Source organism: Scleropages formosus, chromosome 8 (genome assembly GCF_900964775.1).
Source record: "Scleropages formosus chromosome 8, fSclFor1.1, whole genome shotgun sequence".
NCBI lineage: Eukaryota > Metazoa > Chordata > Actinopteri > Osteoglossiformes > Osteoglossidae > Scleropages > Scleropages formosus.
Genome location: NC_041813.1, coordinates 14,404,123 through 14,422,596, shown reverse-complemented (window position 1 = coordinate 14,422,596; position 18,474 = coordinate 14,404,123).

Here is an 18,474-nt window from a genome sequence, read left to right as displayed (position 1 = left end):
TTTCTTTGACTGTATGAGGACTGTATTGCCTGTATCAAATGTGCATGAACACAGGCAAGGATGAAGACTGCTTTGTGCTGCTAATTCTTCTTGGCAGACAGCATCCGGTGCAGAGCCGTGGAGACAAAGTGCCAGGGAGATTATGCGTGAACACCCCCTGGGGTTCCTTCGGCTGGAGGTTCAGCTTCATGGTTGTTCTGCCAGTGCCTGGCTGTGGGCTTTTCCTGCTGTGTCTGGGCTCCTATGGGCTGTGAGTTGCATGGATCCATGAGCCAGAGCCTGTAGGACACCTGCATGTGCCCCCAGACCCATGGCACTGACTGGCAACCAGAACCAACCTGATCCAGTACAGCGGCTTTGTCCCAGATATAACTCAGAGAAGGGGTTTGAGGAAGCCAAGCCAATGCATGTGTCATACACACAGTCAAGCCATTACAGTACTCAGTCTGGATGGGTAAAATTACCTAGTGCAATGAAAATGAGTAGAATACAATTTGTAACTTATCTGTAAGTCTCACAAAACTTCATTTGCATGGATCAGCATGCTGGCCAAGATGATATGTGACCAGGTGTCTCTGACACCATTGACAAGCCTTACTGGTGGCAAAGTGAAGGAGGATAGACTGACCATTGCATCGGTGATGAAGACAACTAGCGTGCCACATACGGCCCCCGCTATGTGTGTGTTTGTATGCGTGAGCACAGCATGTCTAATCCCTGCTTTGTGCCCTGGGAACCTAGGAAAGATAGGGAATATCTCACACAATGCTTTCTATGAAGTCATACTCTATTGTTTTTATCTATGCTGCTTTGACACCACATCACAGATTGGATAGACAAAATGTGAATCAGAACTGCTCTAACTATAAGTCAAGCCTGCATGTGTACTGACGGTTATTCTAAGGAATAGGGGTACAGAAGTAATAACAGCTTTAACATAGTAACAATTGTGACCAAAGCACTCTTTTTACTGTACCATAACCTCTTGCTTGATAGAAGCCTTTTACTTAAACTGCGGAAAGTGATAAAAGACAAAAATGTTACATTATGACTTTCTAACAGATTTAGATGAAGGTTTTCATCACAAAGTCCATGTGAATGGGAAAAGGTAAACTTTTAAGTGTTTGAATAAGAGAATTTAGAGTATGCTGTATGTTCCTGAAGAAGAGACTAGGTCAACTCAATTTACAGCTCTGTTTGGTGTTTCTGAGAGTCAGTGTATATAAGATGTTATGGTTTGGGAATAAATCATTATAAAGAAGTCTGTGAAGTCAATGTATTTTTTACTTTCGCTTAGTGTGATGTAGCTTGAAGTTAACAAAAATATTTAAAAATCTTAGTGTTTTTATTTTACAAAATCTACTGCTTTTATTGATTGTGTAGATAATAAAACAGAGTTATCACATGCTGATGAATGTTATATATGTTGTTCCCATTAAATAAAATCCATCCATCCATCCATCCATCTTCCTCCGCTTTATCCGGGGCCGGGTCGCGGGGGCAGCAGTCCGAGCAGAGTCCTCCAGACTTCCCTCTCCCCGCACACCTCCTCCAGTTCCTCTGGGGGAACCCCAAGGCATTCCCAGGCCAGCCGGGAGACATAGTCTCTCCAACGTGTCCTGGGTCTGCCCCGAGGCCTCCTCCCAGTGGGACAAGCCCGGAACACCTCCCCAGGGAGGCGTCCAGGAGGCATCCGGAACAGATGCCCGAGCCACCTCAACTGGCTCCTCTTGATGCGGAGGAGCAGCGGCTCTACTCCGAGCTCCTCCCGGGTGACTGAGCTCCTCACCCTATCCCTAAGGGTGCGCCCAGCCACTCTGCGGAGGAAACTCATTTCTGCCGCTTGTATCCGCGATCTCATTCTTTCGGTCATGATCCAGAGTTCATGACCATAGGTGAGGGTAGGAACGTAGATCGACCGGTAACTTGAGAGCTTCGCCTTACGACTCAGCTCCCTCTTCACCACAACAGACCAGTACAATGACCGCATTACTGCGGACGCCGCACCGATCCGTCTGTCAACCTGCCGCTCCATTTTTCCCTCACTCGTGAACAAGACCCCGAGATACTTAAACTCCTCCACCTGAGGGAGGAGCTCCCCCCTAACCCAGAGGGGGCAATCCACCTTTTTTCGACTGAGAACCATGGCCTCAGATTTGGAGGTGCTGATTCTCATCCCCGCTGCTTCGCACTCGGCTGCAAACCTCCCCAGTGCACGCTGCAAGTCTTGACCTGATGAAGCCAACAGGACCACATCGTCCGCAAAAAGCAGAGACGAGATCTCGCGGCCACCAAGACAGACACCCTCCGTTCCCTGGCTGCGCCTAGAAATTCTGTCCATAAAGATAATGAACAGAATCGGTGACAAAGGGCAGCCCTGGCGGAGTCCAACATGCACCGGGAACAGGTCTGACTTACTGCCGGCAATGCGAACCAAGCTCCTGCTCCGGTCATACAGGGAACGAACAGCTCATAGCAACGAGCCCCGAACCCCATAATCCCGAAGTACCCCCCACAGGATGCCACGAGGGACACAGTCGAATGCCTTTTCCAGGTCCACAAAACACATATGGACTGGTTGGGCAAACTCCCATGAACCCTCCAGCACCCTAGTGAGGGTATAGAGCTGGTCCAGTGTTCCACGGCCAGGGCGAAAACCGCATTGCTCCTCCTGAATCCGAGGTTCGGCTATCGGTCAGATTCTCCTTTCCAGTACCCTGGAATAGACTTTCCCAGGGAGGCTAAGGAGTGTGATCCCCTGTAGTTGGAACACAATCTCCGGTCCCCCTTCTTAAAAAGAGGGACCACCACCCCAGTCTGCCAGTCCAGAGGTTCCCGAGCTCCATGCAATGCTGCAGAGGCGTGTCAGCCAAGACAGCCCCACAACATCCAGAGACTTGAGAAACTCGGGGCGGATCTCATCCACCCCCGGAGCCTTGCCACCGAGGAGTTTTTTGACTACCTCAGCAACTTCAGCCAGGGTAATGGACGAGTCCCCCTCCAAGTCCCCAGCCTCAGCTTCCTCTACGGAAGGCGTGTCGGAGGGATTGAGGAGATCCTCAAAGTACTCCTTCCACCGCCCGAGGACATCCTCAGTCGAGGTCAGCAGCGCACCACTTCCACTGTAAACAGTGTTTGTGGAACACCGCTCCCCCCTCTGAGTCGCCGGACGGTTTGCCAGAATCTCTTTGAGGCCGACCGAAAGTCTTCCTCCATGGCCTCACCGAACTCCTCCCAAGCCCGAGTTTTTGCCACGGCGACTGCCAGAGCCGCGCTCCGTTTGGCCCGTCGGTACCCGTCAGCTGCTTCAGGAGTCCCATGAGCCAGCCAGGCCCGATAAAACTCCTTCTTCAGCTTGACGGCATCCCTTACTTCCGGTGTCCACCACCGTGTTCGGGGATTGCCGCCGCGACAGGCGCCGGAGACCTTATAGCCGCAGTTCCGAACCGCCGCCCCGACAATGGAGACGTGGAACATAGTCCATTCGGACTCAATGTCCCCCACCTCCCTCGGGACCTGGTTGAAGCTCTGTCGGAGGTGGGAGTTGAAGACCTCTCTGACAGGGGCCTCCGCCAAACGTTCCCAACAGACCCTCACTATGCATTTGGGCCTGCCAGGTCTGTCCAGCTTTTTCCCTCGCCATCGAATCCAACTCACCACCAGGTGGTGATCAGTTGACAGCTCAGCCCCTCTCTTCACCCGAGTGTCCAAGACATATGGCCGAAGGTCAGAAGAAACGACTACAAAGTCGATCATCGACCTCCGACCTAGGGTGTCCTGGTGCCAAGTGCACTGATGGACGCCCTTATGCATGAACATGGTGTTCGTTATGGATAAACCGCGACTAGCACAGAAATCCAATAACAACTCACCGCTCGGGTTCAGATCAGGGAGGCCGTTCCTCCCAATCACGCCCCTCCAGGTATCACTGTCGCTGCCCACGTGGGCATTAAAGTCTCCCAGTAGAACGACAGAGTCCCCAGTGGGAGCGCTTTCCAGCACGCCCCCCAGGGACTCTAAAAAGGCCGGGTACTCTACACTGCTGCTAGGCGCATAAGCACAAACGACAGTGAGAGACCGTTCCCTGACCCGAAGGCGTAGGGAGACGACCCTCTCATTCACCGGGGTAGACTCCAACACATGGCGGCTGAACTGGGGGGCTATTAATAAGCCCACACCCGCCCGCCGCCTCTCACCTTGGGCAATGCCACAATAGTGGAGAGTCCACCCTTGATCGAGAAGAGTGGTTCCAGAACCCAAGCTGTGAGTGGAAGTGAGCCCGACTATATCTAGACGGTATCTCTCAACTTCCCGCACCAGCTCAGGCTCCTTCCCCGCCAGTGAGGTGACATTCCAAGTCCCAAAAACCAGAGTTGGCGCCCGAGGTTTGGGTCGGCTGGGCACTCGGCCCCGACCACCGCCCAAATCACAATGCACCGGCCCCTTACGGTTTCTCTGGCAGGTGGTGAGCCCACCGAAGAGCGGCTCCACGTCATGGCTTCGGGCTGAGCCCGGCCAGGCCCCGTGGGCATAGACCTGGCCACCAGGCGCTCGCATGCACGCCCCCCCCCCAGGCCTGGCTCCAGGGTGGGGCCCCGGGGACCCTATACCGGGCGGGGTAAACGAAAGCCTTGATTTTTTCTTCATAAGGGGTTTTTGACCCCCTCCGTGAACCGCCACCTTACCATGGTGGAGGGGTTTGAGTGCCTGAATGAGTCCAGGAGCTATGGTGTCTGGGGCTATATGCCCCTGGTAGGGTCTCCCATGGCAGACAGGTCCTGGATGACAGATGAGACAAAGCGCGGTTCAAAAACCCCTTATGAAAACCCCATTTAATAAAATATAAAATAAAAGTCGTGCACTTCCAACCATCTTCGTTCCCTGTGTCACACCTTATGCTTCCACGATAGACTCTGGAATACAGCAATCTTGCATAAAACAAGCAGTTGAAGAAAATTAAACATACAAGTCTTAAAGCTAATCTTTAATTTATTACAAATAATTAATTATACTACACACACTGTCTGGAGCTGCTTGTCCCAAGCAGGGTCACAGCGAGCCAGAGCCTAGCCTGCCAACATGGGGCACAAGGCTGGGGGGAGAGGGGACACACCCAGGATGGGACACCAGTTCGTCACAAGGCACCCCAAGCAGGACTCGAACCCCAGATCCACCAGAGAGGAGGCCCTGGCCAAACCTGATGCATCACTGCATCCCCTAATAATTATACTAATAATACATAAATAAATTATATAGCCAGTATGTAAATTGAGGGAGCTCTATTACTGAGCTTCATTGATTGTGATTTAGTGGCTGAATTTACAACGTCATGTTATGAACAGACTCTGAGTCCCAGTTGTGTTCATAAGCTGAGGATCTGATGTCAGCTATGAACAGATTCATGCAAAGTAGCAGTAAAAATGTCATGATGTTCAGTCAAAATCTTCAAAAGAAAGAAGTTTCAGTTAATAGATTGTGTGCCACTGCATATGTATCTGTATGACTGTATTTAATACATTATTTTAGCACTTCCCAAAGAGATAACAAAGAAACAAAAAAAAGCTGCTCACAATTAAAACCACTAAAAAAAAAAAAAACACTACAGGCTGGACTTTTGAGGAACATTTCATTGAAAGAAAGTAGACATCACTTCTGCTGTGCTTTTTGAGGTAGATTTTGGATATAATTTGGTTGCCCCTGGAAACTGTTTTAAAAGAACCTCAGTGAATCCAAAAGACAGGGGCAGCAGGTAACTAGTGAAGTATTATTTTTAGGATTGTTGATCATATTTTTCTCTGTGTTCCTAATTTAGTGAGAATCTGTGTATGTGTGTCATATTTGATTTTACATTTATCATATTGTCCTTTCTGGTAAATTATTTCAAAATTACTGTATTGTGTTATGGTCAACAACATACTTGTAACAAAAACAATGTATGTTCTACATCAGAACTGAGTAAGTATTTTGCCAAGAGTTAGTAACATGAACATTTTAAATTACTACTCTACTTTGCTTACATGGTCAACAACACAACTGGGGCCACCTATGAACTGTCTGAATTGGCTATGAGGTATGCCTGCCTTTGTTCATAAATGCATTTTCAGCAACAGCAAAGACAGTCCCATCATAAACTTTCACATACTGCACGTAACAATGCTTTTTGACATATTAGACATAACAGTTATGTACTTTTCGAGCTACTGGGAACATTATAGTCGCCGTTTTCTTATCTGCCTCAAATTCACCCCATGTCCTTTGCTAGGCTCCTGCCCAACATACATCATTGAACATTATGGATGACTCACACTCACCTTTTTAACAGTATTGATTAACTGATTGTCAGTTGTAGAGGATACTTCAACCCTCACCTTGTCAGTCACTGATAGCACCTTTTTGAGCCTTGCACAGATGGCTTTTGGGCCTTTCTGAGCTTTGCACAGAGGGCTGATGTAGTATATATTCACTAGGTACCTGACAGCCTGTCTGTCCTTTGGAGGGGAACTCTTGTTTTCTCTACTGATTCCACATTAACTCAGTTTTTTGTCATTTTTATATTTTTTTACCACTGCAATCTCGAAATCAAAGAATCTTTGAGTGCCAGCATGGTCCTGTAGCACCCTCTGGTTCTGCAGCACACCATCATTGCTGAGAAGACCATATCAAAGCCATATCTTTTGCCTGCTAAGCAGCACATGGTGAACGTGCCTGTGTGCACAAGGAGAAACAGTTATTAAATACTTTTCATCTCTCAGCTTGGTGCAAGATAGCAGATAAGACACTTCAGGCCTTTCTAAGACAGAAATCACATGTGGATCATTGACTTCTGCTTTTTACCACCCACTTCTTGTTTTTGATGTAGCTTGATGTCAACACTTAAAACAAAAAGGAAAGTAACACTTGGCCCTGTAACTCTTCTGTGGTATTGCATACATTTCAGCAAACTCTGCCATTTGCTTTCATTAGCACAGATGTTGCTGAAGAGCTTGTTCATTTAGATGCATTTAAAATTAGCCTAATAAAAAGCAGTTCAATCAGGTTAACCTAATGAATTTTTATATATTTTTGTATTTTCTTATATATATATTTATTAGTTTTCACATATACCTTTGGCAGTAGCAGTAGCAGGCAGTATGCAGTCTTTGACTCCAGAGTGACCCCCAGTTCCCCCTTGACATATGGAAACCCCCTCTACTGAAGCCCCACACCACCAGCACACCTCCGCAGCTGCCACCAGTGTGTGTTTGCTCTCACTGTTTATCGCCTGTCCACACTTGTGTAGGCTCTTCAAAGCGTGTTCTTCACCCACGACAAAGTGGGGAACGTTTGCTAAAACTTCTAAGCAGCATTCATAGCATAATGGGACATAGAAGGAGCTTCTAACTTGACACTGCTGCTTCACACACTGTTTGCATCTCATCTTGTCAACCACAGTATGTATGCATGTTTGAGAAGTTCAAAAGTTCTGCCAGGTGAGGACTTCTCTCCCCGCTGTCTGGGGTTCGTGTCTGAAGGGTTCTTCCAGGTGAAAGGCCAGTGCGTTGGCGTGAGGCCCCCTGGTAGGCAACAGCCATGTACTTGATGACTAGTCTGAGCCTGCAATGTGTCTACCTGTATATTCAGGCTCACTGTAATATTTGCTACACCCAAGCCATTTTTTAAATTTTCTTTTATTTCAGCATGTATTGTATTATTATCGGCGGGGGGAGGGTGTGGTGGTGCAGCGGGTTTTGCCAGGGCCTAGTACGTGGCGGGTCTGGGGTTTGAGTCCTGCTTGGATAAGTGGTTTGTGGTTGTGGTGATAGATGGATCCATGGATGGAGAGATCATCTAGTTTACCTGTTGACTTGAAAGTCAAATTTGAATCTTGTGATTATGGCAGTACTTTGAACATACTGAGCACAAATGAGACAGTGGCAGCTGTAGCTGTAATGTTACAACTCTTCTTCTACAACATGGTGTTGGTACGCCAAAATGCTCTAAGAAATTCATTACAACTGGAAACAATAGACGACAATGCACCTTAAAGTTGTAGGAAATAGAAGCTAGCATGAGAATATCATACAACCTGCGGGGGTCTGAGGTTACCTGGCTGCCCTCCTCCTTGGTGCTTTAACATTGTCCTGACAAAATGTAGGTGTTAAACAGGCTGTGTGTGGAACCATCAAGTGGCCATTCAGTGTCCTCTTGGACTGATCAGGTGATCTTTGGCATCACAAAGGCACAGCCCTGCAGAAAAAATGGAGACAGAAAGCATGAACAGGAAGGAAGAAGAAACAGGCAGTGATAAACAGCAAAGTGAGACTGGTGGAGGCAGATGGGACTGTCTTGCGCTCTGCCGTGTGTCCTCGCCCCTTGCTGAGGTCCGGATGGAGTGAAGGCCCAGAAGGAAGAGGAGCATCCCACTGAGATGCTGGCACTGGGCTCACCCCCGGCTTGGCCTCCACCCATGCACACACTGACCAGGCCCGGAGCTGGGCCCAGACCCCCAGGGGTCCAGGGCACGTCAGACTCCAAGCTGCTCTGCTGGCACATAGACCCACATGTCTGTGTCCCTCACATCTTCCAGCATCCCCACCCCCCAGCCAGACTTTTGTGAAAGTGCAGTATTATATAGGAAGGAGTATTTATCCTCAATACCACAACTATGCCCCCATAGTGTGTGAGTGACAGAGAGAGTGTGTTTCACTGATGCATGGATGAGTGACCCATTGTAAGTAGCGTATCTAGCAGTGTAAGTCACTTTAGTGAATAAGGTGTGTGGACTGATAACACTACATAGAGCTCGCTGGAAGTCTCTTTGGAGAAAAGCATCTGCTAAATAAATAAATGTTAATGTAAATGAATGTGCATGTATGAGAGAAATTTATGTAAGTTTTTTTTTTTTTTTAAATATATCTTAGTTGACTGTAACCATAAGTAACTCAGCAAATGTACTTGATGGAGGGACACCCACAGGAAAGCATTTATCAATCCACTTTGAAACCTCAAGGACCTGCAGGAAGTGCACCGGACAGCAAAGGGAAACACAGACAGAATGGCAGTCGGCAGGGTGCTGGGACTTCTCGGGTGGCCAGGATGGATGTCCAGACCAGCTCCATGTCACCGGAGGAATGACGCACCATTCCACCACAGGGAAGTCCTCCTAATAGCGTCAGCCTGATGGAGGGAAGGGAAGCTACTGACATGGGCACCTCTCCATACAGGCCCTTCCTGCTCTGGGGATCAAAGTCCAACAACTTCAGGAGTCACGACACCGCACTCTGACACAAATAGCATGCTTGCTAACAAGGATCTCCCTTTCAGGGAATTAAATCGCATGCGCATCTGTAAGCTACGCATTTTATCTATGTCTATGCAGTTCATGTATAACATATCTAGTACAGTCTTCAAGTGTGCCTGGGTTGAGGTTAAAAAGGCAATAATACTAAAATCCATTTTATGCTTATTTTTATTCACATTTGATTTGCGGTGGTTTCACTCTAGAAAACAAACATTACTTTTCTCCAAGGTCAAGTGGAGATCAATGCTCAAGTCATAGTGAGTGCTTAAACAATACTGAGGAGACAAAAAAAATAGGTTGACTTTTTTCTCTGCAGGTTAAATATTTTTTGTCTGGGGGGGGAAATTAAGCAAAAGCAAAAAAAGAATGTAGCTGTTACTTTGTTGTAATTTCCACCTCATTTTTAAAATTATGAAGATCAGAGGCTGTTGTTGCTACGCTGACTCAAATTTTAAAGCATAGCGCCCGGACGGGAGTCCGACACGGACGCGCGTTGCTATTACGTCCGAACACGGACGAAACGTAAAATGACCTCACGTGCAGGGTGATGTTAAAAGTGCACTGTGCGTACTGTAAGACACTCGGTGGAAGTGAAACAGATAACACGAAACCAGGCAACACACACGGTGTTTGAACTACGGTGAACAGTGAAACGCTACTGTGAGCATGACCGCAACCCCGAGACGTGACGAAATACCGGACTGGAACACTGGACCAGGACTAGAGAACAAGAGGCAGGAACAGACAGGACGGGCACTCGGGACTGGAACATGAACACCTAGGAAACAGACTGAGGGAACAAGAGACTACTAATCGCCAAAAGCGCACAATGAAACTGCTTATTAAGAATCCACAATCGGTTCTGCTCCGCTGGCTCCTTTTACACCCCCGTGTCCTATGAGACTGTGAGGTGATACGTGGCTGTTCCCTAGCGGCACTGAGTGGCGCCGCCTCTGACCAGGAGGGGCAGTGACCCCGTGGGACGTAACACATACACTGCCTTGTCTAAACTGTCGGCATATTTTATTGTAGGATATACTGTGTTATGGTAAAGTCAGTCAAAGCCCCAGTTTAATATTTTAAGACAGTAAATTTTATACTTCAACAATGTATACATTCATGATCCAACTAGTGATACTCACACAGGGGGCCACTAAGGAGTAACACAGTAACTTGCAGGTAAATTACCCGAATGGATCCCTCTAGGATTACTACAATGCATATGGCCTTTCCTCAATCACTCTATATGAAAGTTATAACAAAAGAGCTGCCTGTCCAATTATAGTTACACACTAAATAATCTTAGCAAGTATGCAACATGACCCCATTTCTTTGGCTGAATTTAAAGGTTGAGTTTCAAAAGAAGGTTGAAGGGATCGGTAGTTCTCAACCTTGAGAAATTATGACCTTTCAACATCTTCATGATCCTGATCACATAAATGGCTGAACATGGAGGCAGTCAAGGAGTCATGAGTGCCTTGCAGATCCTCACTGATGCACAGTGGTCTCAAGGGCCAAAAGTGGGACCACTCCCACTGGTGCATTACACTGCTTTTCTATAGGGGGCTCCATGGGGTAGAGAACTAAGGGCAATGAAGTTTGGAAAGGAAAGCAATAAAATAAACACCTAATTCTGAGCTCATCAGCAACAAATGAAGAGGTGCTAATTAGACTTTTTACACAGCAATAGCAGTGTGTGGGAACAGAAGGAGGGGCAAGGAACTACAGACTGGAAGGTGGAAATAGCTATAGTTGTTGGAAGATGCTGTCCTGTGGGAGGTTTTCCTTGAGTTGACCTGCTTTCCTGATGGATTACATTATTTCTTTGCTCTGAATTTTTAAAGATAGTTTCATAATTACTGGAATGTCTTAGTATAAGTATTGTTAATTTTTAGCTTTTCCCACCTGTTCCTCTTGTTGTTTTTCTTTTAGTTGCCACCAGTTTCACTCCTTAAGTATCATGACATGGTTCCTGGTTGCAGCCACTAACCCATGCAAATAGATATCACAAACAGAGAGGGGGGTTTCTGCAGGGAATCTGTTGAAGCAGAACCAGCGTAAGGTCACATGGCAACCAGGTGGTGGAGCAAGTACTGATGTTGTCTGACAGCACCCGGGTGGTGTGAAAGGACATGGGTTCGATCGCCACTCAGTCTTTTTGGAGTTTGCATGATCTCTTTTTGTCTGTGTGGGCTTCCTCCGGGTGCTCCAGTTTCCTCCCACGGTACAAACAATGCTGTTCAGGTGGACTAGTTACTCTAAGAAATCACCCATGGTGTGTGTGTAAGACATGGGGAGTGTGTTTCACTGGTGTATGGATGAGTGACTACTTGTAAGTAGTGTATCTTGCTGCGGAAGTCAGCTCGGGTGAATAAAATGTGGGTTGATAACCATACATACTTGTAACAGATGAAGTCAGAGACAGTAGGTGCAGTGCTCATCTGTTGGCGTCTTTTATTCACCCATCAACAGTGAGGAGGCTAAGGGAGGGAACGGGGGAACCGGGAATGGATAGATAGGGGATTCGATGTGGTCTTGCTGGCGTCGTGCACAGGGTCGGGATCAGAATTGGGGTTGTGATCTGGGTCGTGCTCCTCTCTTCACTCGTGCTCTCTTCCTCTGTCTCTCTCTTTCACTGTTGAGTCCAGGGGAAGAAATAGTGTTAGTAATTAGCCCCAGCTGTGCCTCCACCCCCTTCCCTGGCCACCATGGCGTGTTACAGTACTGTTCATTGGAAGTCACTTTGGATAAAAGGGTTCTAAATAAATAAATGGAAAACTGTGTTTCCGATGCTGAAAAAGTTGGAGTAAGTCTCGGAAAATTTGACATATGTGAATACATAATGTCCAGTAGTCATGTCTGAGGTGGAAGAGAATGTTAAATCTTTTATAGCAGTCTGTCAGTGTCCTTCCACTTGTCCTGGTGAGGGCTGTGGTGGTAGTACACTGAACAGGCAGCTCTAAACCTTCCTAACCCCAGTCACAGTCTCTAACTCCTCTTGATGGATTCTCAGGTGTTCCCAGGCCAGCTAAAAGACATAACCTCTACTACTTCAACTGAGTCCAGTCATGCCTCTCCAACTGAGAAGATAGTGACTCTCCTCTGAAGGTCATTTCATCCACTTGTATCCACAATCTTATTCTTTCAGTCAATAACTGAAGCTCATGATTATAGGTAAAAATGGGGACAGACTAACTGAAAAAATTTGAAGTTTTGTTCAAAGCCTGAGCTATTGCTTCTCCACCAAGAATGAGTACAGTGTTGACAAAGCTACTCCAATCCATATTTCAGCTTCCAGTCTTTCTCCACGACCTCTCCAAATCCCTCCCATGCTTGAGCTTTAGTTTCAGCAGCTGCCTCTGTTATCTATTGGCCAAATCCACCAAAAACATTGCCTAGGCCTCCTTCTTCTGCTTAACAACTTCCCTCACCACTGTTATCTATTTTTTTTAATTTGCTCCTTTTATTTGCTTATTGAAGATAATGTTGGCCAACAGGTCAAATGAGCTGAAATGGCACAAGCACTTTCACAAGTGCACTCAGAATGTTATGATGCTTGGGAACAAACCCTTTTTTGCTGCACCATCTGAAGTGCATGTGTGCCTGTCTGGGAAGTGGGAATTGTGGGTCTCCTCTCAACAGCTTCTGCTTTCCATTGATCCAAGAACAGCCTCTGATGTCCTTCTATGGGAACAAAAAGAGAAAGTGAAAAAGACAGAAAGAAAGGAAAAAATACACAAAGAAGAAAGGGCACTCCTACGCAAAAGGGGAGAAGTGAAATGTGGTGTTAAGTTAGGTAGTTGTTGGGCTGCGCAGAAGACTCTTTGACCAATGTTTGCCATTTGCAAATGAGCACAGTGGATCATCTCTGTGCCCTCCCCCCACAACCAGGCTGCTTGGCTAATCGCTTTATGTGTGGCTCATGTGCCTGATGAACCAAGGGATCGTGTCAATGAGGAGAAGTATATAGCAGTAATTAAGGCTGCAGGGGTCCCCGCCCCATCCTGGCAGACCCACACTCTTTTATTGTTGTGTTTGCACGTAGCCCAAGGCACTTTTGTCACTTTTCAAGAAGTGCTTTTGACAGACAGAGTCTAGGCCCCACCAGACTGGGAGTAGTTGTGCCAATCAAGGCTCCCTTTTGTGTCAGTCCCCTCCCCCATCCTGCTGATCTCCCTCTGCCAAATGGAGCTAGAGGGTGCCCAGCATGACAAACATTCCCACAATGCTAATATACAATCCATGTATATATGGAACTCCTTGCTCACTGTTTTTATAAGTGAACTTTATCTGATGCCTTTGTCTAAGGCAGCATAAAATGTTAAACAACTTTACAATGATTTACCCATTTATAAAAATCATGGCTTTCTTACTATCGTAATTCACTGTAAACACATTGCTGAAGAGCACTACAGCAGAAGTTCTCTGGAGTGGTGCTTTGTGAGACATTTTTAATTTTAAATCAAAATGTTTATCAGCACAATATTATTTTCCTGTTTTGAAGTGGAGGGGAAAGTATTTGCCCCCATCCTGATTTATTCTGTTTTAGTATACATCTCATACCAAATTGTTTCAGAAATTAAAACAAAATCTAACACAAAACAAAGGCAACCTGAGTAAACACAAAATACAGTTTTTAAATGATAATGTTATTTATTGAAGAAAAAAAGTTATCCACTACCAACTGGGCCTGTGTGAAAATGTATTTGCTCCTGTAGTAGATTTCTCCAAATCTATGAAACTGCATTTATACTGGGGTTCAGCTGGACTAGACGCAACCAGGTCTGTTTACTGCCAGCCCTGATTACTGCTAGCCCAAATCAACACTTAAATAGAACTTTTTCAACAACATGAGGTTGGTTAAAAGGTCTTACCCAGTAACATAGTATGCCAAAGTTGAAAGCAATTCCAGAAATAATAATGATGCTGATTATGATGAGGAAGAAGGTGATTGAGATACATCAGTCTGGGAAGGGTTATAAAGCTACTTCAAAGGCTCTGGGAGTCCAAAGAATCACTATCTCCAAATGGAAAAAACTTGGCACAGTAGTGAACCTTCCCAGAAGTGGCTGACCTTCCAAAATTCCACCAAGAGCACAGTGACAACTCATCCAGGAAGTCACAAAGGAGCCAAGGACAACATCCAAGGAACTACAGGCCTCTCTTGAATCAGTAAAGGTCACTGTTCATGACTCCACTATCAGAAAGACACTGTGCATAAATGGCATCCATGGAAGAGTGGCAAGGCAAAAACCACTGCTAACCCAGAAGACCATTAAGACTTGTTTGAATTTTGGCAAAACACACTATGATGATCCTCAAGCCTTTTGGGAGAATGTTCTGTGGACTGATGAGTCGAAAGTAGTACTGTTTGGAAGACAGGGGTCCATCTGGCGTACACCAAACATCGAATTCCACAAAAAGAACCTCATAGAAGCATGGTGGTGGCAGTGTGACGACAAAGAGATACTTTGCCGCTTCAGGGCCTGGGCAACTTGCAACAATTGAAGCAAATATGAATTCTACTCTTACACCCTGTGTTGCCGGGTAGGCTCCAGTTCCCCGCGACCCCGTATGGGACAAACGGTTCAGAAAATGTGTGTGTGTGTGTGTGTGGATTCTACTCTCCACCAGAAAATCCTAAAGGAGAATATCTGGTCTTCAATCTCTGTGTTGAAACTCAAGTGCAACTGGATTATGCAGCAAGACAATGATCCAAAGCAGTAAGCATAGGAGTAAGTCCACCTCTGAATTGCTCAGAAAAAAACAAAATTAAAGTTTTGGAGTGGCCTAGTCAAAGTCCTGACTTGAACCTAATTGACATGGTGTGTTAGGACCTTAAATGGGCAGTTCACGCTCAAAAATGTGGCTGAACTAAAGCAGTTCTGCAAAAAAGAGTGAGCCAAAATTCCACCACAGTGCTGTTAAAGACTAATCTCCAGTCATCAGAAGCATTTGGCTGCAGTTATTGCTGCTAAAGGTGGCACAACCAGATTTTAATTTTAAGGGGGCAATTAGTTTTTCACATGGGTGATAGGTGTTAACTTTTTTGTTTCAATAAAAATTAAAAACTGTATTCTGTGTTTACTCAGGTTTCCTTTGTTTTATGTTGTATTTCATTTGAAGATCTAAAACTATTTAGTGTAAGATACAGAAGAAATCAGGATGAGGGCAAATACTTTTTCACAGCACTGTAAATGTAAATCCTTCACTGTAAAAGACAAGCTGTATACCACCGAACAACTAAAAAAAACCAGCAGCAGACTCAGCAGCCAGCATTTTGAAATTGAACCCACTTGACATGGGAATAGTTTCTGCATTAAAACAAAATTGTCAGACAAAAATAAAAAATGATGAATCAGTTCAAGCAAGTTTTTGTTGCTTAAACATGAAGGACATTTACTACCGTGATGGAATTGTGAGGAGCCAAAACACCACTATGTAAAACCGGTGCAGCATTTTCTGAAACAAAAACCAAGCCTCAGAATGATGAACAATTTGATTTTGAAATTAAAGATATCAGTTTAATTGAATACACCTTGTAACAGTTACACATCAAACTTTTAGCTATGTTCTGATGAAAGAAGCAACAGAAGCTGAAAAACTTTATTTACATGCAGCAAGTAGACTTAATAGTAGAATAGTAGAAAGTAGAATTAATATTAGTTTCAGGCATGACCTGCCATTCAGCTACACGCACAGTTTTACATGGGTTAATATTCTAAAAATGTAGCTATATGATCATGTTTTAAGTACAAGTTACATAAAAATGACCATGCATATATGTTCCACATGTTTTTAAGTAATCAACAAAGTTAGACCTTCAATGCTGCTACATTCTGGCCTTTCTGTGCACAAGCCTTTATACATACATAGCAGTGACAAGAGGACATTGCAAACCTACAGTATGTCCTTCTGACCCTCTGGGCTTCAGTGGATGAACTCATAACTGAGGCTAAGCAATGTGCAGCTCCTCAGCTCATGCCTCTAAATGGACCTTCAGTACTGAGCATTAATGCACAATTGCAGGGATCCTCCTGGGACTTGAACCTGTGGCATTTTGATAACTACAGGTGCTTAAACACTCTGGTGCTTGTAAAACTCAGACACTGACAGACTTGAGTGCAGAATATTACATACAGGGAGAAAAAACTAAGAGACAATGCTATCCATCAGGAGAAATTTCATAACTAAGAGGACACCATTCTCCAGCTTGGGCTTTCACACCCACAGTGCATCCTGCCATGCTACAAGCTTGCAGATTTATTTTTTACCTACATTTTACAAGGCTGAGTGAGAGAAAGCATACAGAAATCTTTGCCATCACGGAGGTGTTGCTGAGGAGTTGGCAGCACATAATAATGATAGGTGTAGTTTCTTTTACTGAAACTGATTTATTCTTGACAGTTGTGTGTGAATAAGCGTAGGCATGTCCTACACATGTAATAATAAACCAGTGTCGGCTCTTCAGCATTATATAGGTTCATGAACAGAGATCTGCTACCGCTAGTGTGCCAGCCTTGACACTTGTACCTTGTTTGTATGCAAAAGGAAATATGGAATTCAACAGATTAGCAATATGTTGGCAGGGGATATTATTTTATTACAATTTAGAAGTTCTTAACAGAATATTCAGAGCCATCTTTTCCAGTTGAAGGACCCAGCATTGAATCCACAATCCTGTTGTAGTAGCCTTAAGCAAGACAGTATGAAATGCATAAATGAGTAAATCATTGTAAGTACCATAGGACACAAAAATTGCTGTTTGAAATGTTACTTTGTAAAAAAAAGGTATTAGTGAAATGAATAAATAATCATCAGTTCAACCAAGTCTTTTATAGAAAGCAAATTCTATGGCTATAATAACAGAATGAGTGTGAGCTGGGTATCCTGCATCTTCCAGCTGGCACATGTGATCTGGATATGTGAAGACACAGCCTTGGGCCCCCTTTCCTGATAATGAGTGACCCTGACTGTTGTCTCACCCAAGAATGCTGCAAGCAGAGCAGTTTACTGATGCTGTTGTGTTGACAGAATAAGTGGTCATGTCACAAAAAACAGCATCTAGAAGTAGTACCTGACTACATAATAACTAGCTTATGGTCTCTCTATCAATTGCAGCAACAAGCAGTACCGCACCTCAGAGGGAGGTCCTCTAGCACACAAGCATGGAATCATATACACAATATTTTCAAAATAATGACAGATGTCTAAAGGAAGTGAAAAATCACTGCTTATATCCCATGCAGCAAGGTAATTTGTACTAGAGCAATTTAGGATAAGTACCTTGCTCAAGGGTATTTGGCATGCACACATATAGGATGATACCATGTACTTGAAAGATGTAACATATATAACACAAAGACTTGATAATGTTCATACACACAAATATTCCGCGCCTGGGTAATACATCCGCATATGCAGACACACACATATATGCAAACAGATGTACTCACACATGTATCCAGTCCTGTATACTTTAAAAACCAAGTTGCTATTCCCTGTGTGCTGGCTCACAATCACATCATAATGTACACTGACTTATAAGAATCCTTTTTGTTCCACAGTGAGATTCTGATACCTCCCGGAATGAGTGACTGAGTGGGACTAGAGACTAGATTTAGGAAATTTGAGTCTCTCTCCCAGATACTCATCCAGCTTAAAGGTTTATTTAAAAAGTCCAGTTAAATTCAGAAGCTCTGTCTCCATGTCTTCTTATAAGAACAATCAGGCAGCTGGGGCCTTCAGGTCCAAGCCCGCAGTTCTAACCACTGAGCTACTGCAGTTGGACCCCCTGTCCCTAACACTGCGTGCGGCAGCGAGGACCTACACAGTTCTTGCCAGGTGACTGACATTTCATGCTCTTACAGTCCATTGCTGTGTCCCTAGCCCTCACACATATGGTAGGAAGGGGGATGTCCTTAATAAAACAGGTAGTCTTGACTGTCCAGCTCACTCAATCTAAAACTTCCCATCACATTCACAAACTGTCAGGAAAGCTCCTGCTGATACAAAGGGACACACACTCAGTCATCGCTCTGTAACTTAACCAGTTCAGTGTCCTCCTGTTGTAAAACATTCCCCTTATACCAATGTAATATCATAAAAGGCCACTAGCCCATTCAACATACAGGTGGTCTACGATTTATGATGGGGTTACGTACCGCAAAACGAATGATTATAAGTCGAAAATA